General features: G+C 42.8%; 1 pseudogene across 6 annotated transcripts in view; it reads right to left on the reverse strand.

Annotated features, from left to right (window-relative positions):
• LOC144781899 (adenosine receptor A1 pseudogene) overlaps positions 1–21992 on the reverse strand; it is a 316798-nt pseudogene that overhangs the window by 16553 nt on the left and 278253 nt on the right. The window contains exon 1 of one of the 6 annotated variants that reach the window (XR_013601083.1): positions 15570–16432. The exons of 4 other annotated variants lie outside the window; for them this stretch is intronic. The product of XR_013601083.1 is annotated as an adenosine receptor A1 pseudogene, transcript variant X1 (transcript). Of the gene's footprint in view, positions 1–15569; positions 16433–21992 lie in introns of those variants that run through there. One more of the 6 variants, XR_013601086.1, reaches the window with a different exon arrangement.

The following is a 21992-nucleotide window of genomic DNA, read 5'->3' on the forward strand; positions in this document are numbered from 1 at the left end:
CCTCCTTCAGGAAAAAGACTTGGTGTCTCCAACAACTTCAGATCTTCAATGAAATGTAGTCTTAATATATTCTGAGTCTTCTGTCAGTCGAGTTCTGGGATTGAACAATCTCCAAATTATTGATCCTCCTTACTGTGGTTACATAGGGAGACTTCTTCAAGTTAAAATCAATGCCGGGACATGTCTGCCTCCAGCCTCATTTCAGTCGTCTTTCGTTTGTGTGCATCTATGAAATTCGCCAATGTTCATTTACTCTGATTTTTGTAACAATGTGTATGTTCGTTGTGAAATTTTGACGTGGCTCTCTATTTAGAGAGTTATTTTATCTTGTAATAATTCATGTTTGTATTATATGCATCATTTTTATGACTTTTTTAACTGATTTTACAGAATAAACATTCATATTGATTTTTGCATACGGACACCACTCTTTGGTGATATTAGTATGCTTGGATGAATAGTGTATGATTTATTATCGGTTTGTCCAAATCTACACAGGGAATTGTTGTTTTTGATTATTTGTACTACTTCCACAACAAGATCCCCAACATCTTCAAACACTTCAAGCCACAACTTACCTCCATGAACATCCTCAGCCTCATCACCCCCACAGAGGAAAACAATGACCAACTGCTAACCACCTGGGGCCAGGTCACCACTCAAAACACAACTGCCACCATGAACTCCGTCCACTCTGAGCTCCAATGGACCACTGTTCCCAATACATCTTCAACTTTGGGAGAAAGTCGATCAGCAATGAACTCACCACCATCTTCAGCACATCCATCACCACAGCCACCTCCCCTGAGGAATGGAAACATGCTGAACTTAAACCCCTTTTCAAGAAACCATCCGGCAACCCCAGCAAACTCAAGAATATCTGTCTGTTTCTCTGCACCCTTTCCCTGCCAAGGTCCTCGAAAAAGCCATCCACTGCCAACTCACCAAACACCTGAAGAACAGCAACCTTCTTACATCTCCAAGTCTGGATTTCATGTTAATCACAGCACCAAAACTACCCTCATCACCACTACAGACAACATCAAAGCCCTCCTTGACTGAGGGGAAATGGTGACCATAATCCTCCTAGACCTTTCAGCAGTGTTCAGCACCGTATTCCACCGCACTCTTATCAAGAGACTTCACCACATCAGAATTCAAGGAGACACCCTCCGATGGATACCTCATTCCTCATCGGAAGAACCCAGAGAATCTGCCTGCCTCCCTTCACCGCCAAACATAAGAGCATCATCTACAGCACCCCACAAGGCTCATCCCTCAGCCTCACCTACATGAACCCCCTTGCTTACATTGTCAGAACCCACAGAATAAACATCATTACCTTTGCGGATGACAACCAGCTCATCTTCTCGCTGTCAGAAAAGCCCTCCACCACAAGGGCCAACTTTCACAGGTGTATGGTGAACATCGCCAATTGGATAAAAGACAACTTCCGTAAACTGAATAAAAAAACGGAAGTACTGATCTTCCAAAATAACACCTCCCGAGTGGAACGACTCATGGTAGCCCACAGAATTAGGACCTTCACCGACACCTACAGATCGTGCCTGCAACCTCTACATCATCCTGGACAGCAAGCTCACTGAAAAAATCAGATGAACGCAGTCTTATCAGCCTGTTTTCTTACTCTTCACAAGCTCTGCAAGATCTTTAAATGGCCGCCTATCAATACGGGATGTACAATCACCCAATCCCTAGTCACCAGTCGACTGGACTACGGCAATAGACTCTATGCAGGAATCACCTCACACCTCCTGAAAACCATACAGAACTATGCAGCCATACTCATCGTTGACCTCCCAAAGTGGACCCACTTCGCCCCCACCTCCAGAATCTCTACTGGCTCCCCATTCAGAAGAGATGCCACTTCAAGATGCTTATCCAGACCTTCAAAGCCATGCACAACCAAGGACCAGCATGCATCAACCACCATCTGAACTTCCACCAACCCTCCAGGCTCCTGCACTCCACCTCCCTTCCCCTTGCTCACACACCTCGCATATGTTGAAGCCTCAGCGAAGGTCGTTCCTTTTCCTACCTCACAGCCTGGGCCTAGAATGACCTTTCTCTACACCTTCGGACCTAACCCTCGCTGTTGGAATTAAGGAAAGGTATAAAGACCTGGATGTACGACTGAGCCGCCGGAGCGAGAATCCTCAGCACCTGGTATCCCTCACGGGTGATAAGCCACACTTTACAAGACTTGTTGGATTAATCCATTGATTCATTGATTGAGACTCCTCCAGCGTCACTTTCTGTTAGGTTAATGTACTGTAGAACACACCTATGACACTTTCTGCCAAAATGCTGTTGTGCACTGAATACCTTTTTGCATATTCTGTTAGACTGATGTAATAAGGAAACAGCTGTTGTCTGTCAGAGTGAAAACTACAGCAACCCATGTTCCTCTTTGCGACACAGACATAATGGTCTTGTAACACCTTGTATTGCATGGAACACGGGTGAAAATTTCTTTTGAATTGCTATCCTGTAGGATTCTCCTGTTGTACTGTGTCAGGCAGCTGTACGGTGCAGCTTAGCCGTGGCACTCTCTTTTACTCTGCTACCCTTCAGTGCAGAACATCTGCCAATGTTGTAGACCTCTCTTATATTGTGTTTCTAGTTAACAGATTGAAGAAAACACCTATGACTCTACAACATCACTATCCTGCGATACTCACCTCCGACACCATCTGCCAGGCTGTGTAGTTACTTACTTGTGGCACTTTCCTATGGTTCTCTGCCACTGTTATAGAGGGGTGCACTTTGTGACACTCTCAATCAGACTCATTGACAAGAACAAAGAGTGAGTGATGGAAAGCTCACTCGTTGCTCTGTGGAAAAGTAAATTTTGCCATGTTCTGTGTCCCTACGAGTCCTCCATCATATGTTATGTGTGCATGATTAATATGCATATGTTATTCCCCATGCCTGATTAATGACGCAATTCCAGTTGTGTCCACCTCTGGTATGTCAGTTTCCAGTCCTCGTGAATACTACGAATATCAGGCCTATGTAAAGTTATGTTGCCACGTTTCTTAGTGTGCACGTTATTCCATTATAAAGTCCCCGTTTTCAGGCCTCAAAAGGGCCCGGACCACAGATTCAGCTCCTCTCTCCCGAAAGCCTCGCTGAGGAGCGATACAGCCCCCACCTGTATCCTCGACCCTTCACTTACTTCCTGCCTCGCAGTGCCCGGTGCAGCTTGGCTCTGCCTCTGAGTCTGCCAAAAGTATGTTATAGTTCCAGTTATCAGTTCAGTCCTCCTCCTCTGCATTCCTAAGCTACTGAACTGCATCAATAGTTTCCGTCATTGTCTAGCCTTCTCGTCTCCACGTTAGAGAAATACTGTATTTAATGGTCATTTAGTATTCTTCATCACGCACTACATATAGAATAATGCATGGTCCAGTCTTAGAATCAAGTTAGCTTTTCCCCTCATGACTTCTAGTTTATATCAACATGTTCCCTAAACATCAGATACCAGATAGGGTTTAGGTACATGTCGCTCCGACCCTTCAGACTCTAGTCTCTGCTCCTAGCACAGAGTTCATAGCCCCCAGCTTCTCCTAGTAACACGTCATTGCCAGTTTTCGCGCACCATTAGGTTAGAGGTCCCGGCTCCTTAGGTAGCCCCCTCCAAAGTTTCCGCCCATTCATGACATATTCTGTTACGTTTGCATCACATGTCTATGTATACTCCCAGTTACACCTCTTTTTACTGTTATCTCTCGCGACTGCTACGCGTCACGCCTTCTGCTCCACCCACTGCTACGCCTACTGCAATGTAATGCTATGTGTTTGCGCTATGTATATAAATCAATGTTTTGTTATTGAATGTTAGCGCGCTCATCCCAGACCCAGCCCCGGCAGCTGCCGGGCCTTATTGTCCTATTCCCATGCAGGTTGTCCTGATCCTGTCCTTATGCTGTAATAAACCTGCAGAAACTCCTACTACCTCGAATCTTGACTCTTATTTTATTGAGCTATCTGTTATGCTATAAGTCTAGTCAAAAATAGGGTATTATTTATTTATTTACCACATAATGGCGCCCGAATAGGGACTTGCCCTTTCCCCACGCGTCGGTGAAGCCACGCCGACCCCCTGACCCTCTGCAGTCGTGACGGAACCATACCGTGCACTGGCAGATATTTCTGCTCCAAGTATCCCTCAGGCCCACGGAGGAGACGGAGGAGGCGGTCCAGCATCCAAACGAGACGGTGGAGGAACGCGGCGAGTCCCGACCAGAGCCCAAGCCGAGAGTCCAAGGTCCGAGGTATCCGGAGGCCCACCCGTAACTGAAGTCCGAAGTCCGAAGTCCGTCGTAGTCCAGTCCCGTCCGAGGCCTTCCGTTCCGTGCTGCCCGGTGAGTACCATTGCTGGGGAGTATCTAGACAGGACCAATCTAAATTGACTCCTGGTCCGTGGGTTGGTGGTATCCAAGCCCACAAACGAAGTGTTCACCTAGGTGGATACGGGTCTTGATGCGTTCCTTTATGGGACCGGTATGTTCCGTACTGTTACAGCAGTGCATCCAGTAACTCTAGTCTGTTCCGTTCTCGAGAATTCTGTTCTGTTTCTGTTTTCAGTATTTTCAGGTAGTATTCTGTTCGAACTGTTATGTTATGATATTGTTTAGTGTATTTCCAATGTCGTGGTATGCCTGAATTGTTTTCCCAATTGTTATTGTTTTTTGTGTATTGTATTGTGTTCCGATTCAAGTTTAGAATGCCGCTCTTTTCCAAGTTACGTCAGTTAAAAACTAGAAAGGGTCTGTTAGAGGAAGCAGTTCCTGTCCCGCCTAGGGACAGTCCAGGTCATTTTATGTATCAGAAACATGGCATAAGCGCCATAATGTATCTAGATTTATGGGTAGAGTATACCAAACAGTTAGAAGAAAAGTATAGATGGCCCGTATCGGGTACATGGGATGCCGAATGTATCATGCGAGTAGAAGAAGCATTATGGAAAAAGAAAGCCAGACAGTCACAGAAAGATGCCATCGAGTTATGGCGCAAGGAAGCTCATAAAAGAACGGAAAAGGAAGTCAGAAAGTCAGAGTTAAGTAGAGAATCCCAAGAACGAGCCCAAGAAAGGGAGTTAATCGAGATAGGTGAACAAGTCAAAGCCGAACAGTCAGACAGACAGAGGCATGCCCTCATTAAGGGTATGTATCCTCTTCTTGCCGAGGGCCTGCCAAAAGCGACCCCAGAGGCATCCAGTAATTTCCCGCCGCCATTAGTTCCGACCAAGCTACGTCACAAACCGACCGCAGCTGATATTTTTATTTCGTCCTATTTGGACGACACAGTCCCCGAATATGCCAATCCTGTCCGCGCTCCGCCAGTCCCTGTAAACCAGGTAATTCATGTTTCTCCAGACACCGGAGTACCTGTTACGGTACCCCTGGTCCAGCCTACAGTTCCATTTCCCACTCTGCCAGGACGAAGAATGTCAGTCGACGATTCTAGTCTAGGGGCCGCAGGAGGAGCTACTCCTCAAACCCCGCCGCCACACAAGCGTTTATCAGCACTCGAATTACATGCTCAAGCATCACAGCGTACTCCTAAAAGTAATAAGTCTGTTACAGAAATCAGACAAGCCCTTAACGAATGTGTCTATGATCCAGTCCCAGGCGAATATACTATGGTTTTATATTCCTTACGTGTAAGGAGAGTGACCGAGTATCTAGTCACCTTGCCGAATATGAAAGAAGATCTAGACAGAATATATCGTTTCATCCGTACAGGGGATGATCCAGAAAGTATTGGCGAGATTATGTCTCAAAGGAAAGCCGAGATTCAGCTCATGATATTAAAGTTCCTGATCAATTGTTTAATAAGAGAACAAGATTACCCGTCTAAAGATCCCGCCGAAATGAGAATCCTGACAAGGTGGAGTGATAATATAGCCGAGGGTAAGCACAAGACCGTCAGTGCCATGGAGAGTATGTATAAGAAAATTCGTAAAGAAATAATAAGGTTACACGACCAGCGTAAAGCAGCACAAGTAAGCGAGAAAGAAAGTATCTCTGATCCTGAAGAGGAAGAGAACGAGAATCCCGCCAGAATAGCGTATGTAGGAAAATCCAGATTTCCAGATCGCCATTTACGTCTAGAACCCAAGTCTATTTTTCAACATCTAGCACCAGAACAAGGTTCCCTAGAACAAGTATTTCAAGCTACCGATCACATTCTGAAATCACGAGTCGGTTACAGTGAACTAAGTACTATGCATGAACAAGAACTAGCCCGATCAGCAGTCCGATGGATTACTGATTCTACCACTTTTCCAGACGAAATAGTGGCACAAATGTTTCTGAAACTGCCCCCAGCCGAGCAACGACTGGTGGGTATGTATATGATCCAGCACCTCATTACTCTGTATGAGGGTCAACATTCTGATCCAGGCCCGTTACACGATGTCCTGAACGAGTTACTCCAGTATAGATGGAGAGGTCTAGGTACCGATTTAATAAGTGTCATTCTAGAACAGCGTCACAAGTATAGAACGTTTTTGAACCCGCATTTTGTTCATGTCTCACCCCCAGAAAGTAAATCATTCTACATAGACAGACAGAATCCGTTACGAGAAGTCCACCCAGTCCAAGGGGCGGGTGGCGTAATGCAACGAGTGTTTGTATACACTCCAATATCAAAGATGGAACTTCTTGAAATGAAGAAATTAATTCCCTGTCATGACAAAGATCCAGCAGGGTTCCATAGAGAATTAAAAGACATGCTCCGTATGGGAGAATACACGTACCCCGATATCATTAAAATGTTAAAGGTCCTGTTACCCGCAGGGGTGTATGAAAAGTTAAAGGAAAAAGAATGGGAGGTGGGAGAGAAAAAGATCGATTGGACAGCTCTAGAAGCTGAAGACAAGGCACGAGTACCAGGTACTGGTCTCGGAGATAAATGTAAAGATTTACCAGAATTATTGATTCAAGTTTTACCCAGATTATTGACAACAAGGAAAGAAGACTGGGATGCAATCTCAGCCTGTAAACAGAAGCAAGACGAGGATATTAGTGATTTTTATTCTAGATTTGAAAAATGTTTCAGTATCAACAGTGGTCTCAAGACAAGTAGTGAGTCATACCCTCATCTTTTCGTCACCAAATTAGTTGAGAATTCAAGTCCACAAATTAAAAATCGAGTTCTGAAAGTCGAAAGCACCTGGCAAGCAAATACTCCGTCCCAGATGCTCCAGATGCTCCAGTATCACCAGAATAGAATCAGGGAAGAGCAAGAACACGAAAGAAAACGTATGAAAGACACGAAAATGAAAGTGCTAGTTGCACAATCTGTTCCTCAAGACAGTCAGAAGAGGGGTCCGAATCAAGCCAGTCATCCTGCAGCTCCCGTTAAAGGGAACTGCAATTATTGTAAACAGCCAGGTCATTTTATAAACGAGTGTGCAGTTCTGAAACACAACATAGCTACTGGTAAGACCAAAGAAAGACCACGTCCGCCTAGACAAGAACAAGTTTCACAGATTCCTCAGCTACAGAATGCACCACAGACAGTTACAGTACCGCAGCCTATTGCTGCAACACAGCACGTTACATCACAGATGTACCAGTATGCACAGTCTGAGTATCCAGAGTACCAGTCATATTCATGAAACAGCCTAGAGAGGGAGGTAGGCTTGCCTCTCATCGAGATACCTGTAGATCAAGAAGGTCCCTATGTTCACAGTCAAGTATTAGGGAAAGACAGAAAGTTTTTGATCGATACAGGGGCAAGTAGGACCACAATTAGTCATGCCGAAGTTCCAGGGGCTCCGCTCTCAGGCTCAAGAAATGTTTCCCTTGGATTTTCAGGAAAACCCATCGTTAATGAGATATCTAAGCCAGTTACTCTAGAAGTAGGTCCATTGTCCCGCACTACTGATCTGTTACTTACTAAGTCATGTCCAGAAAATCTATTAGGTATTAAGACACTGAAAGAGTTAGGTGCAGTTATTTGCTGTTCCCCAGAGGGAATACGTCTGTTCCTACGTGACTTTAAGGGTCACTATGTGTTACGAGATTTTGATTCAAGATTGTCTAATGTTCCACAGCATTTATGGGCGCAAGGTCCAACTGATGTAGGTTACATGCAAATCACACCCCATCGTGTGACTCTCAAACCAGGTGTAGTGTTACCACGAATCAGACAGTACAGATTGCCACCTGAGGCTGTAGCAGCCTTATCCAAAATTATTGACGAGCTCATGGCTCAAGGAGTAGTTGTAGAAACTGACTCCAATGTATGCAATTCTCCGATCATTCCAGTCATGAAACGTACTGATCCGAATGCACCCCCAGTATATCGATTAGTGATTGATTTACGAGAGCTTAATAAATGTATCATTCCCCAGTACCCAGTTGTCCCAGATATTTCTTCCCTGTTAACAGCCATTGATTCTGAAGCCATGTTTTTCACTGTCATAGACCTCAAGAATGCATTTTTTAGTGTTCCAATTCATCCAGACAGCCAGTTTCTTTTCGGATTCTGTTTAAATGGAAGGAGCTATATGTTCACACGCGCTCCTCAAGGTTTCACAGAAAGTCCTAGTATTTACAGTCAGGCACTCAAGAGACAACTAGACAATATTCACATGCCAACTGACACTGCCCTGCTCCAGTATGTCGATGATCTACTGATCACAGCCCGTTCTGAATGTGCTTGCGAGCGAGCATCCCTTACAGTTTTGTATTTTCTAGCCGAGATGGGGCACAAGGTGTCACCTTCGAAGCTTCAATTCTGTGTCCAGCAAGTGGTATACTTAGGACACTTGCTGTCCAAGAGGGGTAGGCAGTTGACACCCGACCGTATCCAGTTAATAGCGAGTCTTCCCCAGCCCAGAACCCGGAAGGAGGTACGTGCTTTTATCGGCCTTACTTCTTATTGTAGACAATGGATTCCCCAGTATGCATTTCTAGCCAAGCCACTGATACAGTTAACGACACAGGAGGCAGCCGTATCGACTGTCCTCCCTTGGACATCTGGACATACACTTAGTTTTAACGAGTTAAAGAAAGCTTTATGCCAAGCTCCAGTTCTAGCTACACCGAACTACAGTAAGCCTTTTACACTTTTCGTTACTGAACGGGAAGGTACAGCATTATCTGTTCTCACACAAGATCAAGCAGGTCAATACAAGCCCTGTGCTTATTTTTCGAGCACATTAGATCCAGTCGCCCAGGCGTTGCCTGCGTGCCTCAAGTCAGTTGCAGCCACAGCACTAGCTATCAGACAAAGTGATTCCATAGTTTTAGGACATTCCCTGACAGTACAAGTCCCACATTCAGTAGAAGTTCTTTTAAACCGAACACAAACTCAGCACTTGACAATTGCACGTTTAACAGGTTATGAATTGACACTGTTCCAGCCACACATAGAAATCAGACGCTGCAACGTTCTGAATCCTGCTACACTGTTACCATCAGTTAATTCAAATCTAGACCCACATGATTGTGTGGAAGTAGTTAACATTACGACGAAGCCAAGACAAGACCTGACAGACATTCCGTTACCAGATCCTGACCTGACACTTTATGTAGATGGTTCATGTATGAGAACTAGTACAGGAGAACTAGTCGCCGCGTATGCAGTGACTACCGACACTGAAGTTATCAAGACACACCGTATTGACACCCTGTCCGCTCAAGCAGCAGAGCTAGTCGCTCTGACACAAGCCTGTATACACGCCAAGAACCAGAAAGTTAATGTTTACACAGATTCACGTTACGCATTCGGAGTTGTACACGACTTCGGAGTGCTCTGGCAGGAGAGAGGTTTCATGACTTCTCACGGAACCAAGATTCAGCATGGTCTCCTTATTCAAGCCCTGTTAGATGCCATACATTTACCGACATCTATTGCTATCATGAAATGCAAAGCACATACGAAAGTCACTGACATTATTTCCCAAGGTAATGATCTAGCAGACCGCACAGCCAAGCTTACAGCACAGACTCCAGACATTCCAGTTAATCTGACACATACTCCAGATCCGATTACATGCATGACAGTTAAGGACCCTACACAAGATGTCATAGATATACAGTTACATGCTACCCCCGATGAAATCAAGAAATGGTCTGAACAAGGAGGGGTTCAGACAGATCAAGGATGGTTAACGAAGGGTAGAGCCACATGGTTTCTCCCCGATTCTATGGTTCAAGTCATTATCAATACCGCACATAGTCCAGCACATTTAGGAGAAAAAGCTATGTTAGACAGTATCCAGAACATTTGGTTCAACAAGCATTTACGAGCTGCAGCCAAGCAGAAAGTCCGTACCTGTATGATATGTTGTCAGTTTAATCCAGGTAAAAGTGTCCCGGTGGAACAAGGTGGTTTCCAGCCCCCTGACCACCCTTTGGAGGTCCTCCAGATGGATTATATTCAGATGGAGCGATGTCGAGGTTTCAAGTATGTCCTTGTAGTAGTATGCGCTTTGTCCAGGTGGACAGAAGCATATCCAGTCCCAGATTACACAGCCGCGACCACTGCCAAGCAGTTGGTTCGTGAATTTTTCCCTAGATACGGACTCCCTAGAGTCGTATATTCTGATAACGGTCAGCCATTCTCCTCAGAGTTAATGAAGCACGTTTCCCTTTTGTTAGGGTACCAGTGGAAGTTTCATTGTGTACGCCATCCAGAAGCAGCTGGACTAGTCGAAAGGCATAATCAGACTCTGAAAATCCGCATTGCAAAAGTCTGTAAGGACAAAGGTGTGGACTGGTTAATAGCTCTGCCAGTCGCTTTATTTTATATGCGTATGGTCGCACATTCCAGATCAGGTCTGTCCCCGTATGAGGTCGTATTCGGCCGCCCCCCTAACATGTGGGGTACTCCTAGACCCCGAAGTATTACCGATGTTTCATGTAATATGCTGACAGATTACCTAGCTTCCTTGATGTCTGCCCTCAACTCATGTCGTTCACAGGTTGCCGCCGCATTTCCAGACAATACCGAGGTGGCACCGCACGAGATCGTTCCAGGCTCCCTTGTGATGATCAGAAATTTCGACAGATCAAGTCCGCTGGAACCACGTTGGAAGGAGCCACGTCAGGTCCTCTTGACCACCCGTACTGCCGTCAAGTTGGAAGGCAGGAAGGGGTGGGTCCACCTTTCTCATGTAAAACTTTTCAATCCATTGAAACCAGCGTCCAAAAACATTTTCCAGGATTCGAAAGACTGCCAAAATATTGCTCTTAAGGACTGTCCCGCACAAGACATTATTACAACCCCTCCCTTGTTAGAGAAAACTCCGCAACAGGAGTATAAGTTGAAGCTCAGGTCTAGTAAAATAAGTCAGTCAGTTTGATTGTATAAGTCCTCCCCTAGGTGAAACGGTTAAATTGTTTCTGACATGTATAAAATAGACCCCCATAGTGAGAGAGTCAGTCGAAGTTCAATCAAATGTATCGTTTTTCTGAGTTTCATATTATTTCTCAGCATAATGATTTCCTGCACCAGCTATGCGTTCTATCTGTGTTTTCCAGTTCCTCATGCAAATATGTCTGCTAATGCTACAGTAGAGCACACGTTTAGTGATCTGCCTCCTCACGAATATTCTTACCGCCTCGCTATGCGTAACAACACATTTATCCGTATGTTACATTATTCACACCAGACCAGCAATGCCACTAATTGTTGGGTGTGTGGTCGACTCCCCCCTTTCCAGACACCGAAGGGAGATCTGCCACTCTTTCCTTATCCATTCTCACACAATGGTTCGTGTGGAGCATGGTCCACGTTAACGTCATCCTCAACAGATATGTCTTTTCTTAACAGTACATGTTTTCCAGACAAGCAAGGTCTCCCCCACAGAACAGGTTTAGATCTAGAAAATGAAGTATATAATTTAGGTAATTATTCGTCGAATTTCATGGTCCTGAATGTTCAGTCTGATACTACTCCAGACTTACCTGCTATTTCAGTACTACCAGTCAAAGGCGAATTATGTGTCCGTAGTTATGGTTCTGTACACATAGGTCATAGTGAATGTACTACTGTTATCAAGTATAGTGACAGTGGGAAATCTATTTTCAAAGCTTCACGTCATTCTTATTTTATTTGTGGTCAAACTGCATATGTCCGTCTGCCCCTCGATTGGGAGGGAACCTGTTACATTGCCTTCCTACTGCCACCTGTTTTCCTAGCCCCACCTGACTATCATAGGAATTCCTTCCTAGTACATACCAGACACAAGAGAAATCTCCCGATTGTCGATTATACTGAAACTGCTGCAGAGCAATTCATTGATATTGATAAAGGTGTGTTCCCTTATTTAGGCACAGTTGTAAACAGTAAGCTAATCCGTAGGTTAACAAGAACCCTTGAAGCAGTAGTAGATGAGACTGCCTCCGCTCTAGGTAACTTAACCGAAGAGCAATCTGCTATGAGATTTGTCGTTTTGCAAAATCGTCTCGTCCTTGACGTCATACTGGCCGATAGGGGCGGGGCCTGTAGAGTCCTCGGATCCAGTTGTTGCATTTTTATTCCAAATAACGCGCCGTCTGTTTATTCAGCTATAACCAGACTCCATAAAATTGCCCATCTGTTACACCAAGATCCAGGCACCTGGACATGGTCCGGTTGGTTCTGGAATGTAATTTCCGCATGGGGATGGAAAGTCCTGTCCTTTTTAGGTATTGCAGTAGCGATCATATTTAGCTGCTGCCTCTGTATACAATGTGGCCCTGCGATTTGCAGCATGTGTGCTACCTCTTGTATTCCTAGTCCCAAGCCCCGTTCTAAATCCCGTTCCAAGACAATTCGAGACGAGCAAATGGTACTGTATGAAATGATAGATGGTATCATGAATATTGATGTTTCCTGATGGAAACGTAGTGACAAGGAGGGAATGTGGAAAAGTAAATTTTGCCATGTTCTGTGTCCCTACGAGTCCTCCATCATATGTTATGTGTGCATGATTAATATGCATATGTTATTCCCCATGCCTGATTAATGACGCAATTCCAGTTGTGTCCACCTCTGGTATGTCAGTTTCCAGTCCTCGTGAATACTACGAATATCAGGCCTATGTAAAGTTATGTTGCCACGTTTCTTAGTGTGCACGTTATTCCATTATAAAGTCCCCGTTTTCAGGCCTCAAAAGGGCCCGGACCACAGATTCAGCTCCTGTCTCCTGAAAGCCTCGCTGAGGAGCGATACAGCCCCCACCTGTATCCTCGACCCTTCACTTACTTCCTGCCTCGCAGTGCCCGGTGCAGCTTGGCTCTGCCTCTGAGTCTGCCAAAAGTATGTTATAGTTCCAGTTATCAGTTCAGTCCTCCTCCTCTGCATTCCTAAGCTACTGAACTGCATCAATAGTTTCCGTCATTGTCTAGCCTTCTCGTCTCCACGTTAGAGAAATACTGTATTTAATGGTCATTTAGTATTCTTCATCACGCACTACATATAGAATAATGCATGGTCCAGTCTTAGAATCAAGTTAGCTTTTCCCCTCATGACTTCTAGTTTATATCAACATGTTCCCTAAACATCAGATACCAGATAGGGTTTAGGTACATGTCGCTCCGACCCTTCAGACTCTAGTCTCTGCTCCTAGCACAGAGTTCATAGCCCCCAGCTTCTCCTAGTAACACGTCATTGCCAGTTTTCGCGCACCATTAGGTTAGAGGTCCCGGCTCCTTAGGTAGCCCCCTCCAAAGTTTCCGCCCATTCATGACATATTCTGTTACGTTTGCATCACATGTCTATGTATACTCCCAGTTACACCTCTTTTTACTGTTATCTCTCGCGACTGCTACGCGTCACGCCTTCTGCTCCACCCACTGCTACGCCTACTGCAATGTAATGCTATGTGTTTGCGCTATGTATATAAATCAATGTTTTGTTATTGAATGTTAGCGCGCTCATCCCAGACCCAGCCCCGGCAGCTGCCGGGCCTTATTGTCCTATTCCCATGCAGGTTGTCCTGATCCTGTCCTTATGCTGTAATAAACCTGCAGAAACTCCTACTACCTCGAATCTTGACTCTTATTTTATTGAGCTATCTGTTATGCTATAAGTCTAGTCAAAAATAGGGTATTATTTATTTATTTACCACAGCTCTGAAGCTCACTTGGAGTGCTTTCTCTGAGACTTCGATACTGCGGGGAACATTTTCAGTACTTTGTGTCAGACTGATGTACTTTCTATGAGACTTCTATAATGCGGGGAACATTATCAGTACTGTGTCTCAGACTACTGTACTTCCTCTGAGACTTCTACACTGCGGGGAACATTTTCAGTACTTTGTGTCAGACTTCTGTACTCTCTTTTAGACTTCTATACTGCGGGGAACATTTTCAGTACTGTGTCTCAGACTACTGTACTTTCTCTGAGACTTCGATACGGCGGGGAACATTTTCAGTACTTTGTGTCAGACTGCTGTACTTTCTATGAGACTTCTATACTGCGGGGACATTTTCAGTACTGAGTCTGACTACTGTACTTTCTCTGAGACTTCGATACTGCGGGGAGCATTTTCATTACTTTGTGTCAGACTGCTGTACTTTCTATGAGACTTCTATACTGCAGGGAACATTTTCAGTACTGTGTCCCAGACTACTACTGTACGTTCTCTGAGACTTCTATACTGCGGGAACACATTTTCAGTACTGTGTCTCAGACTACTGTACTTTCTCTGAGACTTCTATACTGCGTGAACACATTTTCAGTACTGTGTCCCAGACTACTGTACTTTCTCTGAGACTTCTATACTGCTGGAACACATTTTCAGTACTGTGTCCCAGACTATTGTACTTTATATAAGAATGTATGACTTATGACTTCTATACCACGGGGAACATATTCAGTACTGTGTGTCAGACTACTGTACTTTTTATAGACGTCTATACTGCAGGGAACATTTGCAGTATTGTGAGTAAGACTGCTGTTCTGCAGGCAAACTTGTGGATATTCCTCTCAGATTACTATTATATTGGGACATATTTGTTAACACCTAAGCAAAACCATTTGAGGCAGTCAACAACTCACACAAATCAATGACACTGCTAGACTGGAAATCAAGCGATGAGAAATGGAAAACACCAGAAGAAAATCCGTGCATGCGCAATCTGAAATAACATCCGTCCCAGACATGCAACTCTCTTCTTCCCTCCTGCACTCCAGAAAAAATATAAACACAAACATCAAGGAAGACTTGGTCTGTCATTAATAGCAACAAGCGCAGGTATTTTTTGGGGGGAAGTTTTATATAGGGCGAACTAGACCAGAAGGTATGGGCCTGCCCCAGCCATTAGGCCAAATCCTCTCCCCACTCCGCTGAGCCACCGTTTTACAGCATCGTGAACCGTTCCAACCTACCCTGTCCTACCCCAAGCGCTGTTACAGCAGAATCTACCAAATGGTGTAAGTGAAATACATAAAACACTAGAAAAAATTAATATCCTGGTTAATCGCAGCTAATAGCTAAACAGTTCTTACTAAATTATTGCTCTGTTCCCTATATATAGTGTCACAATGGTTCTTTTTGGATTTCTCAATGTGTTCTGAGAAAGATAATGTATCCTCACCTGTCACTTTCATTTGTCAAGCATCCTCACTCACAGTTTAAGAAATCATGTTCCTTTAGCCAAGCAAACGTCTCTGCTGGCAACCTAGTAATCTTCACATCTGCAGAAAAGCAAGCAATTCTACTGTAACCAAGAAATCTTTCGTCACCTCCGCCAAGTGATCTTCTGCAGCCAATAGACCTTTTCTGTCAACAGCAAAACAACCTTCTCCGACTGTAGCCAATTGCCCTTATGTTTGAAGCCAAGGACCACCTTCATCTGTAGGCGGAATCCACGCCGCCCTTTCAAAGCAATTCAATGTCTACAACCAAGCAACCTCTGTATCAGCCAAGTAAATCCAAGTCTCCAGCAATGAGACAGTACATGCCAGCAGCAAAATGACTGTTTTTTGGCAGAAGCCAACCGACCTTCTTATAGATGAGCAACAATTTTCCTTCTGACAAGCCAATGTTTGAGTCTTCAACCAAGCGACCTTCTAGCTCTTCATCCAAGTTACCTTCTCCCACTGCTTTTTACTGAGCTTCTCAGCTTGCAGCCAAGTCACCTTTTTAGTGGCAAAACGAAGCAGCTCGTCTGCAGCCAACCATCTCAGTTCCTAGCACAGGCTTTGAGGGAAGAGAGTGCTCGGGCTTGAGGTCCATGTTGTTAGGGCGTTCACTTTCCTTCTTCCTTGCACCCAACCGACAAACAGCCAAGAAAGATCTGAAGACAGAGAACGCCCTTTTCAGCTAAATCGGCCCCCTCTGACTCTATACATCTGCGACATAAGCTTTAGTATTAAAGACGGGTGTACAGTGGCTCCTTGGGAAAATTCACACATGAGCCTTCCCGCTGCTTCTCATCCTTTCTCTAGGCCGAGGATTAGATAGTTAGCCAAAAAAATAAGATGAAGAAACTGAAAGCTGGACTTTGGCCGTTACATTGTGCTCAGTTTGTCTAACAATATAATCTGGGGAACGTCACGGCGGCCAGGCTGTTTGGCAAACAAAGCTCAAGCAAATATTGCCTTCTAATCGCCATAGGCAAAATATTAACTGTTCCTCCAGGCTAGGCGTTGTGGACAGGTGTTTATCAGTGCAACGCTTCATTAGCGCTGTCTCACAAATGGCCCTAAACCTCCCATATCTGTTTACCCTCAATGATAAAATGCCTTCGTGAAATTAAGTGGGAAAACAGCCAGGGCCAAGAGAGCGACTAAACCACCGGACATGAGGCGGGCGAAACACAAACAGTCCTAGCATCGAAGCTGAGGTAGTCCTTGTACAATAAACCATATTAATAGCTACATATTCCCTGCAAGGAGCCCTTATTTTAGGTTATAAAAGCCAAAATAAGTATGAACTGAAAAACTCCGAACTCCACGTACTACTTAAGTAATATACTTGTATTGTTTGATTAATTCAAATCATGCAATTTTTGATCATGACGGATCAACACATTAATAAAAGGCTGTTTTTAAAACACATTAAACACGTAAAAAGGCTTTCAAGTTACAAATATAGGAATCCACAATAAAATACTTACGGTGGCCCCCTCTGGTTTCTACAACTAATTAAGATAACTCATAGGTCATCAACTTTGTCTCCAGTGCTTAGGTTTTAGTACAGATCATATTGTGCAAGTTAGCTTTTCTATGTTTACAGTTTGGGCACTCCTATAAATAGTTCTTTGAGTACAAGCAGCAAAATTATAGAAAAATCACTTCATAAGAGTCTAGCTACCGATTTGTTGGCAAAAGTTTTGAAAAGTACATACATTTTCTAGTGCAAGTCATATTGTACACATTTGCCCCGCCCCACAGCTCTCACCTGAACCAGCCACAACTGATATTGCTTGTCTGCAAGTTCTTACCCCCCAATTGTTAAAATGCTTCTTTAACAGCCCCCTTCTTTCTTTCACCAGTTCCGAGCATACACAGATTATTGGATAATGTTTTCTTCTCCACTTTTGCATAGTCGGCAGCTCGTGGATTTTGTTGTAAGCAACCACAGACAGCATCATGTGAGACAAGCCTGGAAAATGCCCAAATTGTGCTTTAATAAAAACATTTTTTAGTTTTATGGACCAACTCATTTTTAAATAAGATTGTGGTTTAGAAGTTTTATATTCATTCAACATCATCCATGCGTGTGATCTTTTCAAAAAGGAATTTTTGTCTTTTAGCAATGAAGATCATTTTGTTATTCCGTTGATGACCTTTTTAAAGGATTCTGGATTAAGACACCTGTTCCAACAAGCTGAGAATCCATCTAAATACTTCCAGAACTGCAAATTTTGATTGGTTTGCATTTCCTGCAAAAGCGATTGACACATTGGATTGGAGATGTTAGTTTTTATTCTATTCCATACCTTTAAACATTGTCCTTTCCTTGCAGTGAGTTGATGCGGTTACCCAAATTCTAACCTGATTTGGGCTGGTGACCCATTACAATGGAGACGAAAAAGAAGTTTAAATATCTTTGTGATAACATTATTTAGGGTTGCAGAACATCTTCCACAAAGGGCCTCACTTCCGTAAATAAACTAGTCAGCAAATTTGCATTCATAACTTTTAGCAGTGGGAGATGGCTGGACCTCCCAGGGACCTTTGTGAAGTACAGAATGCCAAGAGTAAGGTATTACCTTTCCTTTGTAAGTCGGCCGTCTTGTGCTGCTGAAATGAGCCTTGTCTTCAAAGAGTGTTCGCAGGCACCTATAGGTTTTTACCTGTTCCAATTGACGGTTTTGTAGATACCACTTGTGTTTTTTCTTTTTCTGTGTCTTATAACTTACTACCATTACTTTTTTTTCTCCATTTATTGCCAAGTCGTTTGCCAGACAATAATTTGATGTTCTTTTTATGTTGTTGTAACCCAATCTTCGTTTGGTTTAGTAGAATTACGTCATCAGCATTTAATAAATTTGATATGTACCTTTCTGCTAACTTCAGAAGATGTGCATTCTCCTTGTCCACGGCATGTGTTGAATCTGATAAAAACAGGTTAAATAAGTATGGAGCAAGTACTCACCCTTGTTTTAGCCCCTTGGAGGTTTACATTTTCCTAGATAGGTGTGAACTATCACCGATTCTCACTCTGGTCCACGTATCCGAGTATAATAATTGAATTGCCTTTAGGAGGTTGACTGGTATTCTTAGTTTCTCTAACTTATGCCAAAGAATTTCCCCATGTACACAGCCAAACGCGGATTTAAAGTCCACAGAGCACAGGTATAGTGGGTGCTTCCTTGATTTGTATTTGTCTATTTGTATTGAGAGTGCTAAGATATTGGATGGCGTACCCATTCCTTGAATAAAGCCTGAGTGATTTTGCAGAATTATCTGCCTCTCAGTTGCCCAATCTGATAGTTCTTTCAGGAGAATTCCTGCGAAGAGTTTAGCCTCTGTATCTTGCAGCGCAATTAGAGGATGATTGGCTGATTGTGCCCAATTGCCATTTTTAAAGATAGGTGTTATGATAGAGCCTTTCCATGACTCCAGGGTGATTGCAGACTGAACTGCATTATTAAAAACTTTTGTCAGGTATTTTGCCCAAATAGTTGGGTTATCCTTATACAGGGAAATGGAATTCCATTTGAGATGGGTGCACCATCTTATCCCCATTTTCTAATGTCTTTGCAAACCTGATCTTCTGTAATGATCAGTTCATTTTCAACGCAAATTTTTTCTTTTGTTCTGCTGTGGCTTTCTGGCCTGGAACATCGGTTAACGTCTGAGAATTATTAAAATGTGTTATTAAAAAACCTATCCAGCTAGCTTCCATTAGTGTAGATGCTGTAATCATCATGTTGGCTCTATTCAGGCTGTTGATCAGTTTCCAAAAGTGTCTTGAATCTTTCTTTTTACTGGTATATAGTGTTTTTGCCCAAAGTGCTTGTTTTGCTTTAGATTTTTCTTCCTAGATTAGCATCCTCAAATCTGTGTTTATCCTCTTTAATTTGGTGCGGAGGTCATAATTATCCGGCCACTTCTTTATCTGTCTCAATAATCTGTTGAGATTTCTTTTCAGAAAGCGACTTGTGAATGATAGTCTAATCCTGCTTAATGTTTGAGCTTCACAGTTAGGTTGTTTTTTGTTATAATTTTTCGGTGCCTAGGAGGCCGTTAAATTCTTTGTAAAAAGTAAACATTTCCACTGGGAAACAATGCTAAACCAGTGTTAATGCTGGCCTGAGAACCTTCCGACCAACATAACCTACTGAAATTTTACTGTTGTCAAGTCCCCAGGAAGTGTCTTTAACTTCTGATGTCTTAAACATTGGAGTGTAATCTCCATGATTTGTTGACCATGATCACTTTCAGTTCTTTTCAAAATCTCATAGGAAGATATCATTTGGAAAAAGCATAAAGATACTATTGTATAGTCAATCCGGGATGTTTGACCCAGGGCTTGGTAGGTCCATGCTGGTGGTGTATCTTGTTGGAACCAACGATTTAAAACCATTAGGACGAGGGATCCCAGGCCTTTCATTAGATTCTTTCCCACATTGCCTCTTGGCCCATTACTCTCTGGGGTTACAAGCTGTTTAGTGATAGCCCATAGGTGGCCTTGTTGTAATATAGTTTTGTCTCTGGTATATGACCACAACAGGTTCATGCTAAAATCACCCAAAATAATAATTCCAAGGTGTTTTTCCTCTCTCAATTGTTGAAAAAAAATATTTATAAGGTTGCTAGACATTGCCCTCTTGGTGCTTGCGTCGGGAGGTACCCTCAAGGGAGTGGCCTAGAAAATAATCCCCCCAGCCCCACGTTAAGCCACATGGGACAACACTCCCACCAAAGTAAGAGATGTCAAACATTTTTATTAACCAGCCCATGGGATTTGTTCTCCTTACTACAATGCTTTACAATGATGCATTTTCCAGCATGATTTTAAAAGAATTTGGTGAAACTGCACATTTACTAATATAACTTCTTGCTTTCATTCTTTCCTTGTTTCTCTCTATATTTCTTTCCTACCTTCTATTTCTTTATTCCCTCCATTTCGATTCTCCTCCTTCCTTCTTTTTATCTTCTTTTCCTTCTGTCCATTCTGTTTTTATTTAATGTGTACACCTTTCTAGCTTTCTGCCCTTCTCAATATTCTTGTTATTTTCCTTTGTTGCTTTCCATATTTCCTTCTTCCCAATCTTTTCTTCTGATTTCATCCTATCTTTTTATCAGCCTCCTGTCCTTCTTTCATCCCTTCTTGCCATCTTTCTTTCTTTTTTATACCTTCCATTTGTTAATTCTTTCTTTTTCTTTTTTCCTTCTTGTGTCCTACCATCTATCTCTATTTTCTACTTTCCATTCTTTCATTCTATTATTCCGCTTTCCTTCTTTCTTTCTCTCCTTTCATCTTTTATTTTTATTTTTTTGTTGCTTTCTTTTTTGTTCTTGCTATCCTTCTTTCTAAGCTTCATTATTTTCTTCCCTCTCCCTTCCTTTTTTCCTTTTTCATCCTTTTTTCTATTTTCCTTTTTTATTCATGTTCCATAATGCTTTCTTTTAACTTTCCTGCTTTACTTATTTGTATTCTGCTTCACTTCGTCCTGCTATCGCATTTCCTTTGCCTCTAACTTATTTTTTCTTTTGCATTTTAATAGATTCTCTTTTTTTGTCACTGTTTCAAGCTTCCTTGACATACAGGTATTTGCTGGGACTTTATTCATCCAATATTTATACATTTCTCCTTCTGACTTTCCATAACATTCAAGTAGACATGAAAGTTAAAAAGGGCTGTAAAACCATAAATCTATGCCAAGCACACCTGCTTAAGCTGGTATAGCAGGTGCTTCCCTACTCCTTTGAGTACACTTTGTAGATCAGCTAATTATGTAAAGACAACACTAAGGATTAGAATGATTAATATAAATTTGTGTTGGACAATGTTGTATGACCGTATAGAACACACAGACTTAATTCTCAGGTACGTTATATTACGTGCAAATATGCGTAAATTAATGTTTGGGAGATAGCATTTGGAACGAAGGTCTGAGAAGTTATAGAATAGTATTTGCACATTTTTAACAGTATAATGATGCTTTTCTATACCATATTCATTGGTATTTCATTTTAGTAGATTATGATAAATTGTTTTTATAAGCACTTAGGTCTCACCGATATTTAGTTTGCATTGTTTTTTAATTATTTAACAAAATAATCATGAAATTATAATAACTTTGAAATATTGGGTTGTGTGCTAAGTAGGGTGTTAACGCTGCTCGAGAAACAGCTGCATCCCTGTAAGGGTGAACCATAAAAGTCAAATGCAATTAATTAACCTCTGCTTAATGCTTAACTCAGTATTATACGCCAAAGCGTTTTGACCTTATTGTGTAGTCTGAGAAAACTATTTCTTGAAGGAAGGTCTTCTTCATTGCTGGTAGGATTGTGTGTACAGGACATAATTAAAGAGGTGAATGTGCACATTGAGGCAACAT

The sequence above is a fragment of the Lissotriton helveticus genome, chromosome 9 (assembly GCF_964261635.1).
Source record: "Lissotriton helveticus chromosome 9, aLisHel1.1, whole genome shotgun sequence".
NCBI lineage: Eukaryota > Metazoa > Chordata > Amphibia > Caudata > Salamandridae > Lissotriton > Lissotriton helveticus.